At 37.8% G+C, this 12946-nt stretch overlaps 3 non-coding genes across 3 annotated transcripts; 2 read left to right on the plus strand and 1 right to left on the minus strand.

Annotated features, from left to right (window-relative positions):
• The first annotated feature begins 4716 nt into the window (after positions 1-4716).
• TRNAV-UAC (transfer RNA valine (anticodon UAC)) lies at positions 4717-4790 on the plus strand. The gene has a single exon. It is a non-coding gene; the product is annotated as a tRNA-Val (tRNA).
• Positions 4791-9895: 5105 nt separating this feature from the next.
• Positions 9896-9967, minus strand: TRNAP-AGG (transfer RNA proline (anticodon AGG)). Its single transcript has one exon. It is a non-coding gene; the product is annotated as a tRNA-Pro (tRNA).
• An 817-nt stretch (positions 9968-10784) lies between these two features.
• On the plus strand, positions 10785-10858 carry TRNAV-UAC (transfer RNA valine (anticodon UAC)). Its single transcript has one exon. It is a non-coding gene; the product is annotated as a tRNA-Val (tRNA).
• The last annotated feature ends 2088 nt before the right edge of the window (positions 10859-12946 follow it).

Raw genomic sequence — 12946 nt, forward strand, 5'->3', positions numbered from 1 at the left:
ACCTGCTCATAAAACACATCATCTCTACTCGCAAAAACTTTATGAGTAGAGGGATTAAATAGTTTGTAAGCCTTAAATTTTGTACAATACCCAACAAAAATACATTTGATGGCCTTTGAATCCAGTTTCTTTCTATCTTCCTTTGGGACATGGGCAAAGGCTTTACTGCCAAAAACTCTCAAATGCTTAACTGCAGGCTTATAACCAAATAAAACTTTAAAAGGAGTTTTGAAATCTAGACTTCTTGTTGGACTCCTATTCTTTAGATATACTGTAGTATTAATCGCTTCAACCCAAAACCCATTGGAAAGATTCTTACCTTTTAACATACTGCGAACACACTCCACGAGGGTTTTGTTCTTTCTCTCTGCAACCCCGTTTTGTTGAGTGTGGGGTACTGTAAACTTCTGTTGTATCCCATTATCTTTGTAATATTTGAGGACACAAGATTTCTTGTACTCTCCCCCTTGATCCGAGTGGAGAATCCTGATGCTTTTACTTGTCTGCTTTTCAACCATACTTTTGAACTCCTTGAAGTATTCAAAAGTGTGGCTCTTCTTCCTGAGGAAATACACCCAAGTAAATCTAGTACAGTCATCAATAAACAGTAAAAAATAGTATGCACCACCTAATGACCTTGTCTGCATAGGCCCACATAAATCTGTGTGTACCAGCTCGAGTATATCTCTCCTCCTTCTATCAGCATTCACAGGAAATTCATCTTTGTGCATCTTTCCAAGTGCACATGCATCACAATCAATATGGATAGGCTTTAAAACAGGAAGACCTTCGACCATACCTCTTTTCTGTAATAGCAGCAGATCATTGAAGTTAATATGGCTGAACCTTTGATGCCATAAGTCCACTGTAGTCATGGCAGATGATGTCAATGCCTAATGTGGTGCGCTTTTGACATTTAACTTGTACAATCCTCCCACACGAATACCTGATGCAATAGGCTTCATACAATCCAATAGGTCTTTAATGACACAATATGATTTATAAAACTCTACCTTGAGATTTTGATCAGTTATAGTAGAAATAGAGATCAGATTCTTTTTTATCCCGGGTACATACATTACATTATGGATATGTCTAATATTTCCATCAGGCAAAACAACAGGAATATTACCATAACCTTTGATTTGGTACCCTCTATCATCGCCAAGATAGATGTTTGCTCCACTGCTAGTCTCTTTGAAGTATTCAAACCACTGTCTGTTCCATGTCATGTGGATGGATGCACCTGAGTCGACAAACCAGGTATCTGCTTCATCCTCCTTAGCCGAAAGCGCAGAGTCAGATATGAATAGTTTGATGTTCTGACTCTGTTCCTCATTAGCAAAATGACCTGCATGTTATTTATGTCTCTTCCGGCCTTCATCAAACTTCTTCTTCATGCAATATCTAGCTATATGGCCGGTTCTACCACAATAAAAACATTTGGTCGCAGAGTCATTTCTATTGAAAGACGTACCTTGAGGTGGGGGTATCTTTCTCTGTGGGGTTGCACTACTCTTCTGTGCTACATTTGGCTTCCCTATGAAGGGCTTCTTCTTCGCCATTAAGGCCAGATTTGAACTTTGAGGTTTATGAGTCAGTCGCCTTTCCTCCTCTTGCATGAGGATCCCTGTCAATTCTTCAAACACAAGGGGCTTTTTCTCTTGCATTCAAGCCAGTGATGAACATCTGATACTCGTCAGTCATACCATTCATGGTAATCATGACCAAATCTGTATCTGACACAGCTTCACCGATGTCACCCAGCTTGTTCTTGAGCTCCTTGATCCGCGAAATAAATGCTACAACTGTCTCATTCTCCTCCATCTTGATGGAGAGAATCTTGCTCTTCAAGAACAACAATCGATTGGTGTTCTTGACCTCATAGAGATCCTTGAGCGTCTTCCAGATCTCTGGTGTAGTCTTTCAATCGCGTATATGGGGAATAACGCAATCTTTGACCAACAATTTCAGGAGCATTCTCGCCTTAGTCTCTCGCTTGTCCCAGTCTTGGATTGTTGTTGTTGTTCCTCCTGTAGCCAGGTTCAGCTTCACCTCATCATTATTCACAATTGTCCATGCATTGTGTCCCTCAAGCAGGGTCTACAACTTGAATTTCCAACCAAAGTAATTGGATCCATCTAGCTTGTTATTTTCATTAAGGTAAGCTTCTACTAACTGATTATTCATCTTGAATGAATAAAAAAAGCTTCAACCCCAACAATTTAAAAAACAACAACCCCAGATATTCAAAAAACTATTGCAAATGCCGAATCCACACAAAACTGAGCCCAAATCACTTCAATTCCTTCTTTTTAAAAAAAAATAATCACCCCTTTTATCAAATGAAGAGCTCCTCATTTTCTTTCATTAAAGAATTAAAAAAACTTTAATTAAAAAAATTCACCGATAAAGAATTAAAAAACTTTAATTCTTTAATTAAAAACTTAATTTAAAAAATCGCAAATCAATCACCGTGACTATCTTTCTTTTAATTGAGCGTTGAGCCAAATGAATCATATATAAGATTCAGTATGCTGCGATGACAGAAGGCTACGGATTAAGGAAAATGACAGGGCCATGGGCGACGATCTGTTCAACCGCCGGAACCCCCGTTACCCTCGCCGGAATTTCTCGCGTTCTCTCCGGCTGACGTGGACTCCTTTGATTGGTGAGGCAAATATGCTGCGATTTCAGATTGAAGTCTGAATTTGTTCCACACTGAGAGCGCAGATCACAGATCCTTCAAGGGATCGAGCAACGTTCTCACATCGTTGCCTTACGCTGCTCCCTCCGGGCCTTCTCCAAAACGCAACCTCCAACAGATCACCACCCCAATTGACAGCTCCGATCTTAAGGCAGAGGCGAAGGGCCACTTCGGCAATTTCTCTGCGCTCCTCCATGCAACGCAATTTGCAAATCGCGGGCTAGATCGAAGGTGGCCTCCTCTAATCGTAAATCGTAGTGGAGCAGCTCCTCCATGCCACCGATCATCTCACGCTTCCTGCGGCTTTCACGGCAGTCTTGTGTCAAAAATACACGAATTCGTTGCCTTGAAAAGGGTTGAACGCATCTATTGTTGGTCTGTTACACGCAGACAACAATATATTATTGGCAGAGCTCCATCAACACAGCCTCCGAGCACAGATCCTTAGCAGCAAGTTTTTATTGGGTCAAGTCCCTTTTGAGTGCTCGGTCTGTACCTTGCAAGTTGGTGGAAGTTGAGAGTCTATAGTGGCCGCTCATAGCTATCCGATAAAGAAATATGGGTGCCACATTGCCTGCGGCTTCAAGGTTAAGGAATATAGCCACCATACCATATTGTTGCTAAAAAAATATGGGCAGTGTAGTTTGCCACTAATGGGGAAAATGAATTTTGACACTGTCAATTCGGGAAAAAATGAACCCTCCTCTTTGTCTAACTCAATTAAATCCGCATTCAAATGAGAAAACTTACCATCATTGATTATGGACAGGAATCAATATTACTATACACATCCCTTTTTCCAATCATTGACCAAGGAGAAAACTTACAATCATTGATTATGGACAGGAATCAATATTACTATACACATCCCTTTTTCCAATCATTGACCAAGGCATCACTACCAAATACTCTAGGCAAGATGACATGTCCACATAAAAACTATGGCAGTTGAAACCTTCAGAATGTGGATAACTTTCAAGATGTTTTCTTTGGTAAGCTTCCACTTCAAATCCTTACAATACATCAACCGCAGCGTGTCCATATAGATATTCACATCTTCGCAGTCATAAATCTCTATCACATGCGGCAAAATCCGTTGTTGATTAGAGCACCTGTTGGAGAGCTTGGCAGAGGAAAACATACTCTGCACCATAATAATATCTCTGTGGAGGTTCAAAGTGACAGAGAGGCCACCCGTGGAGCTTAATGTCAGCTTAACATCACTGGAATCAGAATCATTACATTGGAAACCAGTGTTTCAACTTCCCAGAATGGGAGAAACCCGTTCCTCCATCAACATCTGCTTGTCTTGCACAAAGGTCAAAGAAGTTGTGCTTGCTGGCGCTAGAGTACTAAATATGTGCAGTTTCATTGACGTTAATGGAATGTTTGGGCAACATTTCTTGATCGTGAGCGATCACTTCTGTAAGGTGGAGATGGGAAAGGGTTCAGCCGGCCAACGTTGAGGACAAAGTTGAATTTCTAGTAACCCAAAGAGGAATACGATGCAACGACAGAAGGGGAAGAAAGAGTCCATTATGGGTGAAACCCTACCTGAGGATAGACGAATTCTGAATGGCCAGAGGATTCCCTTGGCGGCGTTGGGATTAATTGCGAGGATTTTGTCTTGAATGAAACCTTGCTTGATGAGCATGACGATCTCGGTTGTCTTGAGTATGTCCCCCGGATTCGAGCTCTCGACCTTGGTTTCATTGAGGGGGTTGTGGATCGGGTCATAAGAAAAAACGAATCCTCATACCGAAGGCGTGGTTTGAGATTTCCCTGTCCAAGGTGGTTTGAGTCCAAATAACAAAAAATTAAATAGCAAAGCTTACAAAATTACACAGTTAAATGGAAAAAACAAAATAAAGGAACTGAAATAGAACAGAATAAAAATTCAAATATAGAAAAATTAAAAAGCAAAGCTTAGAAAAAAAACAAAGTGAAAAGGTTAGCATATTTAATGCTAATGCCTGACATAACTTGAATTTCAAGCCTATGTGCCATCTGGTGCTGTGGTGTAGTCGGTTATCACGTCAGTCTTACACACTGAAGGTCCCCAGTTCGAACCTGGGCAGCACCATTTTGACTTCGCTCACTCAACTGTTGTTGAATTTTGCCATCCTCAAATAGGAGATCACCTTCTTTAAAATAGATCTGGTCTACTACATGTAAGGGAATTGTGTGATCCTTCATTTGTATTCTCTGGTTTTTTTTAAACATTTCTTTTATTCTAGTGTTGTTAGCAGTGGTAGTCTCTGTTTGTTTGTTGTTGAATTTTGCCATCCTCAAATAGGAGATCACCTTCTTTAAAATAGATCTGGTCTACTACATGTAAGGGAATTGTGTGATCCTTCATTTGTATTCTCTGGTTTTTTTTTAAACATTTCTTTTGTTCTAGTGTTGTTAGCAGTGGTAGTCTCTGTTTGTTTGTTTTCAAATTCATCAAATTGATATCAAAGTACAGTTTAGGTTTTCTGAATTTTCTTCTTTAAATAGATCTGGTCTGCTATGTGTAAGGGAATTGTGAGAGCCTTCATTTGTATTCTGTGGTTTCTTTTAAACCTTTCTTTTATTCTAGTGTTATTAGCAGTGGTATTCTCTGTTTTGTTTATTTTCAAATTCATCAAATTGATATCAAAGTACAGTTTAGGTTTTCTGAATTTTCTTCTTTTAAATAGATCTGGTCTGCTTTATGTAAGGGAATTGTGTGATCCTTCATTTGTATTCCCTGGTTTCTTTTAAACTTGTCTTTTATTCTAGTGTTATTAGCAGTGGTAGTCTCTGTTTGTTTATTTTCAAACTCATCAAATTGATATCAAAGTAGAGTTTAGGTGCTTTTGGTCTTTGTCTTGTCGTATTTGGATAGCTATCATTAATAACTTGTGAGAAGAAGTACCATATTTTGATGGCAAGAGTTATGGTCTCTAGATTATCAAGATGAACACTATTTTCTGTTCTCAAATGATGGAAGCTTGTTCAAATTGACTTCCTTTATCTTGCAAATTAGGCTGCATTCAACACATGCAAGGTTCCTTAAATTTTATAAATAGCTGTGAGAGAGCTCATTTGCCCAAGGATAGCAGTGGTTACAAAAAGCAAGCAAGCATGAGAGACTTTTCAAAATGCATACCAAGGCAATGGCAAGGTAAAACTTGTCAAGTTACCTTTGTTAAAAAAGAGATATTGAAAATTTGCAGAAACTAAATTTGTGAATGATTTCTTTACATGCACTATGAGCTTGGTTAATGAAATTAAAATTAATAGAGGCGTGCATAAGAATAAATGAATGATAGAAAAAGCCTTAAGAAGTCCTTCCAGATTTGATCCTACGATTGTAGCAATAGAAATAGAAATATTAAGGATGTAACTAAAATTTCTCTTCATTAGCTTATGGGTTCCTTGCAAACCCATGAATGAAGGTTGAACAAATCTGTTGCCACCTCCTTTAAGCAAGCTTTTAGATCTCAAGTTTCAGTCGGAAGTAGAAGCAGGTCATCCAGCAATAGAAGTCTTGCTAAATGCAGTGGAAGTTGAAGATTTGACAATAGCCTGGAAAGATAATGCATTAAGAGGAATGTGAAATGACACTTCACCTGGGAACTTTTCTCAAAGGTTTGACAGATCCAATGTCCAATGCCATTATTGTAAAATTCCAATGTCGGATGTTATTTTTCACCGAGTCAAGTTTACCCTAATTAACTTTTTAAAACATATTTGTTTTAACCGGAACAAATATACCCTCTCAAGGTACCCTCTCAAATGTTTGTACATCAATTTACTTTATAATTTATATCAAAATTTTGAATTTATAAATCTAACAATTTAGTTTCAAAACATACAATCTTCTTACCAAATTGGAAAATAAAATATTATAACAGGTCATCATCAAAACAATGTGAACTAACATCAAATAAAATAAGTAATAGCAGACCAGAACTACTTTAATTGTAGATTTCAGAAATATTATAAAATTACTTCATTGTCATTAACATATAAACACTTTTCACTATACAGTAGCTTAACATATAAATAGGGATACTCTGTAAAGAAAAATGTCACTGAAGATAAGGTTGCAGAGGAATATCAAATAAAAATAAAATAAGTTGAAAAATACGGATAATCATAAAGAGAGAGGTTGGTCTGAAAACTTCCTTGAAATTACTTCGTTACCTCTCACCCCACTTAGAATTATGCTGATGGTAACATATAAACACTTTTCACTATACGGTTGCTTAACATTAAAATCGGGATACTGGGAGTATACAGTAGCTTAACATTAAAATAGGGATACCGGGAGTCTGTAAAGAAAACTGTCACTGCAGATCAGGATGTAGAGGAATCTCAAATAAAATAAGTTGAAAAATAGGGATAATCACTGAGAGAGAAGTTGGTCTTTGTCCAACATATGGCTTCAAAGTCCTCCTAGTTGAAATTGAATTGAGGATAGGAAGTTCCCTCGGATAGGAGAATTTCAAGCAATCAGTCCTCATATAGCGAAAATCTATCATATAGTTGAAAATGAGGGTAGGATATCACGGTGGCAGGGTATTCGAAGATAGTGATTGAATGATTGCTGGTAGGGCGGCAGGTGCTTATTCTCTTCCATTGGATGGAACAAGTTGATGCGTTAAAGATCTCTTTTGCATCCATCTATTTCCGCCATATCTACCAGGAGCAGAACACCCTTGAGGATAGCTGTCTAAAAGAGGATCTTCTGCACCTATTGGGAAGATTTTTTTATGAGCTGCATATCAATGGCACCAATCTCGGTGGTGGATCATTCCCTTACTAGCTGCTCCGGCTTTTGAATGTTTTTCTCCTTGAGGTTATTTATGGTGGCAGTCTGACTTTTTCACCAGAAAGTAAGGCGTTTGTCTATGACACGGTTTTTTTTGTAATTGCCAGATTTTTAATATTTACCCTGTCTGATAGCACATCTAGGAGCGATCTGGTTACATGTTGTGTTTCTTTTTCTGCTGAAATGATTTTGCAGGCCAATGTTGTAGATGTAAGACTATTTTGTTTTCAATAAAAGATTGCTGTTTTTTCTTTTGGAAAAAAAAGGTAGGAAGTTCCCTGGGATTGGAGAATTTCAAGCAATCAGTGTTATGATGGGCGAAAATCTATCATGAAAATCTATCATATAGTTGAAATTAAGGGTAGGAAGCTCCCTGGGATTGGAGGACGAAAATCTATCATATAGTTGAAAATGAGGGTAGGAAGCTCCCTGGGGATTGCAGAATCTCAAACAATCAGTGCTATGATGGGCGTGGACACAGGGCTATGAGATCATCTTACCCAGAATTGGGGAAATCAATTACTATATTGAGGGTAGGAAGCTCCCTGGGATTGGAGGGCGAAAATCTATCATATAGTTGAAATTGAGGGTAGGAAGCTCCCTGGGATTGGAGAATCTCAAGCAATCAGTGCTATGATGGGCGTTGACACAGGGCTATGAAATCATCTCACCCAGAATTGGGGAAATCAATTACTATATTGAGGTAGGAAGCTCCCTGGGATTGGAGGGCGAAAATCTATCATATAGTTGAAATTGAGGGTACGAAGCTCCCTGGGATTAGAGAACTCAAGCAATCAGTGCTATGGCTATGAAATCATCTTACCGAAATCAATTACTATATTGAGGATAGGAAGCTCCCTATTCTCAATTACTATATGGGGACTCCAGGTACTAATTGAAGGTTTGTTGATAAACAACACTGAGTTTTCCCTTCCTTATCTTAGTGTTAGTGTTTGGATTTTTCAGATTAACATCCTCAGTCTCCTTCCAGCACGTTTTCCGAAAGAAAAATTAGGTTGCAGACTCACGGTCAAAGAGTATCATTGATACTTTTGGATATATGCATTACACGCTCTTGGAGGCAGATTCCATCAGTGCTGAGGGCACTATCCCCCTCCCATAGCAGCAATATACTTCTCTTCATATTTTGATTTGTGATTTTGTCCACTGGTCATGCTCCACTTTTTGTTTGGCTTACTAATTTGGGATATATCTTTTCTTACCTTGTTAATATACATCTTTTCTTACCTTGTTAATATACGATAAGCATTAGTAGATCTTTCTAAAAAACTATGGCAGATATGTATTTTTCTTTTTTTTCTTACTAGTGAGCCTTTTGGATGACTTATGTAAGTTTTTTTTTACAAAAACATTTTTTGAATTTATACACTTGTACATAATATAAACCACGTCTGAAAAAGAAAACTCCCTGGAATTGGAGAGCCAAAATCTATCATATAATTGAAATTGAGGGTAGGAAACAGCATTTTTTTTGGTCTGAAAAAGGAAACTCCCTGGGATTGGAGGGCGAAAATCTGTCCTATAATTGAAATTGAGGTTAGGAAACTCCCTGGGATTGGAGAATCTCAAGCAATCAGTGCTGTGATGGGCGTGGACACAGGGCCATGAAATCATATTACCCAGAATTGGGGAAATCAATTACTATATTGAGGGTAGGAAGCAGGGTAAGAATTTCAAATGTGAATCACCGGTTAAATTGGACGGTTTAGGCAACTCTAGCATCCAATTCCATCCCTGGTAGGAAGCGACCAATCCCAATGTGAATCGCCGGTTAAATTTGACGGTTTAGGCAACTCTAGCATCAAATTCCATCCCTGGTAGGAAGCGACCTAGGATTGGAGTGCGAAAACCTATCCCATAGTCGAAATTCCATCCCTGGTAGGAAGCGACCTGGGATTGGAGGGCTTAAATTTGACGGTTTAGGCAACTCTAGCATCAAATTCCATCCCTGGTAGGAAGCGACCTAGGATTGGAGGGCGAAAACCTATCCCATAGTCAAAATTCCATCCCTGGTAGGAAGCGACCTGGGATTGGAGGGCGAAAATCTATCCTGGAGTCGAAATTCCATCCCTGGTAGGAAGCGACCTGGGATTGGAGAATCTCAAGCAATCAGTGCTGACTGGCGTGGACACATGGCTATGAGATCATCTTACCCACACACAGAACTACAGATCCTTGTTTCAAGGAATTGAGGGTAGGAAGCTCCCTGGGATTGGAGAATCTCAAGAAATCAGTGCTATGACGGGCGTGGACACATGGCTATGAGATCATCTTACCCACACACAGAACTACAGATACTTGTTTAACACTTCCGCGCTCTTTGGAAGAAGCGCTTTTTCCCGTGAAATTGCATAAATAAATAGGTAGGGGCATTCCGAGAATTGAACTCGGGACCTCTCGCACCCTAAGCGAGAATCATACCACTAGACCAAATGCCCTTGGACAGAATCGAAACTTGTGCAGATTAAACCTGTGCTTTCCTTCGTGGAAACCAATCAGGTATTTAATGACCACACTTTGTAATTCCCATGTCTTATGATTAATCTGTAAACGAATTTAATGCTTGGTTTTGTGAAAAAAATGGGTTCTTTAAATAAAATGGCAGTACCAGTTTGTCTCGGTCTTAACTGCTGAATCTTTGAGCTGTATTTTTCAGGAGAGCGTTCAGAAAGGTTTGTACTCTGTGATTTTTCCTGTTTCCAGGAAGAAGTTTCTCCATTCAGAAATTTACCTTAGAATTTTATCGATTCAGAAATTTAACTGGAGGAAAGTGTATATCACGTCATCTTTTCTTTCATGGTTAAAGCTTATACCCTTCTCGAAAGAAACGCATATTTAGATATTCAATTAAACCTACTCGAACTATGATTTATTTATTTGATTAATTATACCGGCATTTTGATGTTTTTTTTTTTAGAATCACTGATTGCGGAAAGGATGTAAGATGGTTCTTACCAGTAAATTTAATTCTAATCTCAATAATAGTTCAAAATCAAATAGATTATTGTTTATCTGATTTTATAATATTTCTGAAATCTACAGTTAAAATAAAAATAATTCTTACAATACTCTGATGGCGCTGAAAATAGTGCCGTGACGACTATTTCTCCCAGAATTAAAAGTATAGGTCTGTCTCTGAAAACTGATCTCCTTCCTGTTCAGTTATTTAAAAGCTTAATTGAGAAAGGAACCATCTTCTGCTAGGTTGGTCCTTCATTTCCACATTGTATGCGTAGATAAATTAATTTATAGCCAGGTGCTGTGGTGTAGTCGGTTATCACGTCAGTCTTACACACTGAAGGTCCCCAGTTCGAACCTGGGCAGCACCACCACAATTCTTTTGGATTGTATTATGTTTTTCCACGTCCCCAGTTCGAACCTGGTCCGGACCACAATGTTTTCCGATTGTATTGTGTTTTGGAACTGAAGCATGCGAACATGTTTCCTCTTAGCTCTCCATCGGCTGGCCAACTTCCACGAGCAATAAGCTTTGGGTTGACAAAGTGGTATCTGAAAATCAGATAAGCTTCGGTTCTGCAATGTTTCTAAGAGTTGTAGTTTTTTTGTTTAATGATTAACTTAATGTTACCGGCAGTGTTAGTTTTAGTTGTTGTTTATGGTAAGGGTTGGGTGTTTTTGGTGTTTGTTTTGTGGTTTTCTGAGATGGTTATTAACGACAACTTGTTACATCAAGTACCAATTTTTGATGGTAAGAATGAGACTCTCTGGATTATTAAGATGAACACTTTTTCCTTGTATCAAATTATGGAAGTCTGTTGAAAATGGCTCCCCTGATCTTATAACTCAGGCTGCCTTCGACACACTCATTCAATTTGGGTAAAACATGTGGAGAACGCAAAGGCTCATTACATTATACAAACGATGGTGGGATAGCCCATTTTCCTTAGCATCACAATGGCTACAAAATACAAACAATCATGGATTACTCAACAAAATACATACCAAGGCAACAGCAAAGTAAAACTTGTCAAATTATAATTGTTAAAAAAATACATTGAAAATTTGCAAATAAAAGAAAGTAAAACTTATCAAATTATAATGGTTAAAAAAGACATTGAAATCTTGCAAATAAAAGAATCTAAATTGTAAATTATTTCTTTACATGCACTATGAATTTGGCTAATCAAACTAAATGCAATGGAGACACCCCTGAGGATCAGTGAATTATATAAAAAAGATGGAAAAGTCTTCTTTTCAGATTTAACCTTATTGTTGTAGCACTAGAATCAAAAGATTTGACTCCAATGCCTCTGCATGAGCTTATAGGTTCCTTGCAAACCTATGAACAAAGGTGGAATAGATCCAATGTTGTCTCTTTTAAGCAAACTTTTAGATGTAAAGTTTTAGCTAAAAGTAGAAGTAGATAATCTAACAACGGAAGTGTTACTAAAAGCAGTGGAAGTTGAAGATTCAACCCCAACCATGAAGGGGATGAATTAGTTTTTTAGGATTAAATGGAAAGGAAAGGTGTAGTGGCACTTCTGTGGTCTCTTTTAAACAAACTTTTAGATGTTTTAGCTAAAAGTAGAAGTAGATCAGCTAATGATGGAAGTGTTACTAAAAGAAGTGGAAGTTGAAGATTCAACCCCAACCATGAAGGGGATGAATTATTTTTTTTTCGGATTAAAAGGAAGGGAAAGGTGTGGTGGCACTTCCGTTGGAAAAAAAATTCAAAGGTATGACAAATCTAATATCTAATGCCACTATTGTAAAAAGTTTTGAACATTATGTAGAATAAAGCAATGTGATATAAAACAAAATGTAATTTCATTAAGAAAGATGAAACTAAAAGTGAAAAGAATTAAAAGCATTTACGATGTCATAGAAGAAAGTAATAAAAATGCGTGGTAGTTAGATGGTAGTTGTAACAACCCCATGAGTAGAAAGAAAGATATGCTTTCTATTATTGAATCGCTAAAAATCTAAGGTGAGAATGGGAAACAACAACAAAGTATCAATCATGGGAAAATGAGCTATCTTCACTTACACCAAGCAAGGTGACAAGAAACAAATCCCTATGTCCATGATTTAAAACATGACCTCATCAATATCCCTATGTCCATGATTTAAAACATGACCTCATCAATATGGATCATCAGTTGAAAAGCGATATAGGGCTAACTTTGAGATTGAAGAATGCATTATTTTGTATAAAAATGGTAGCGATAGTCAAATTACATTAGTGAAAATGACAAAAACAAGGATGTTTCCTTTAATGATGAAAAATGAATTTTCAGCGACATTCAACATCAACAAAATAGACCAACCTAGTTTGTTGCATATGAGGTATGGTGACTTGAGCTTCAATCCAATGAATTTGTGATATAAAAAGAAACTTGTAGGAGGATTGTCTTTGATTGAACAATTTAATAAACTCGTGAGAGTTTCATTTTGGA

Source organism: Pinus tabuliformis, chromosome 8 (assembly GCF_031772625.1).
Source record: "Pinus tabuliformis cultivar Carrire ecotype Pingquan chromosome 8, CPIR1, whole genome shotgun sequence".
NCBI classification, from domain to species: domain Eukaryota; kingdom Viridiplantae; phylum Streptophyta; class Pinopsida; order Pinales; family Pinaceae; genus Pinus; species Pinus tabuliformis.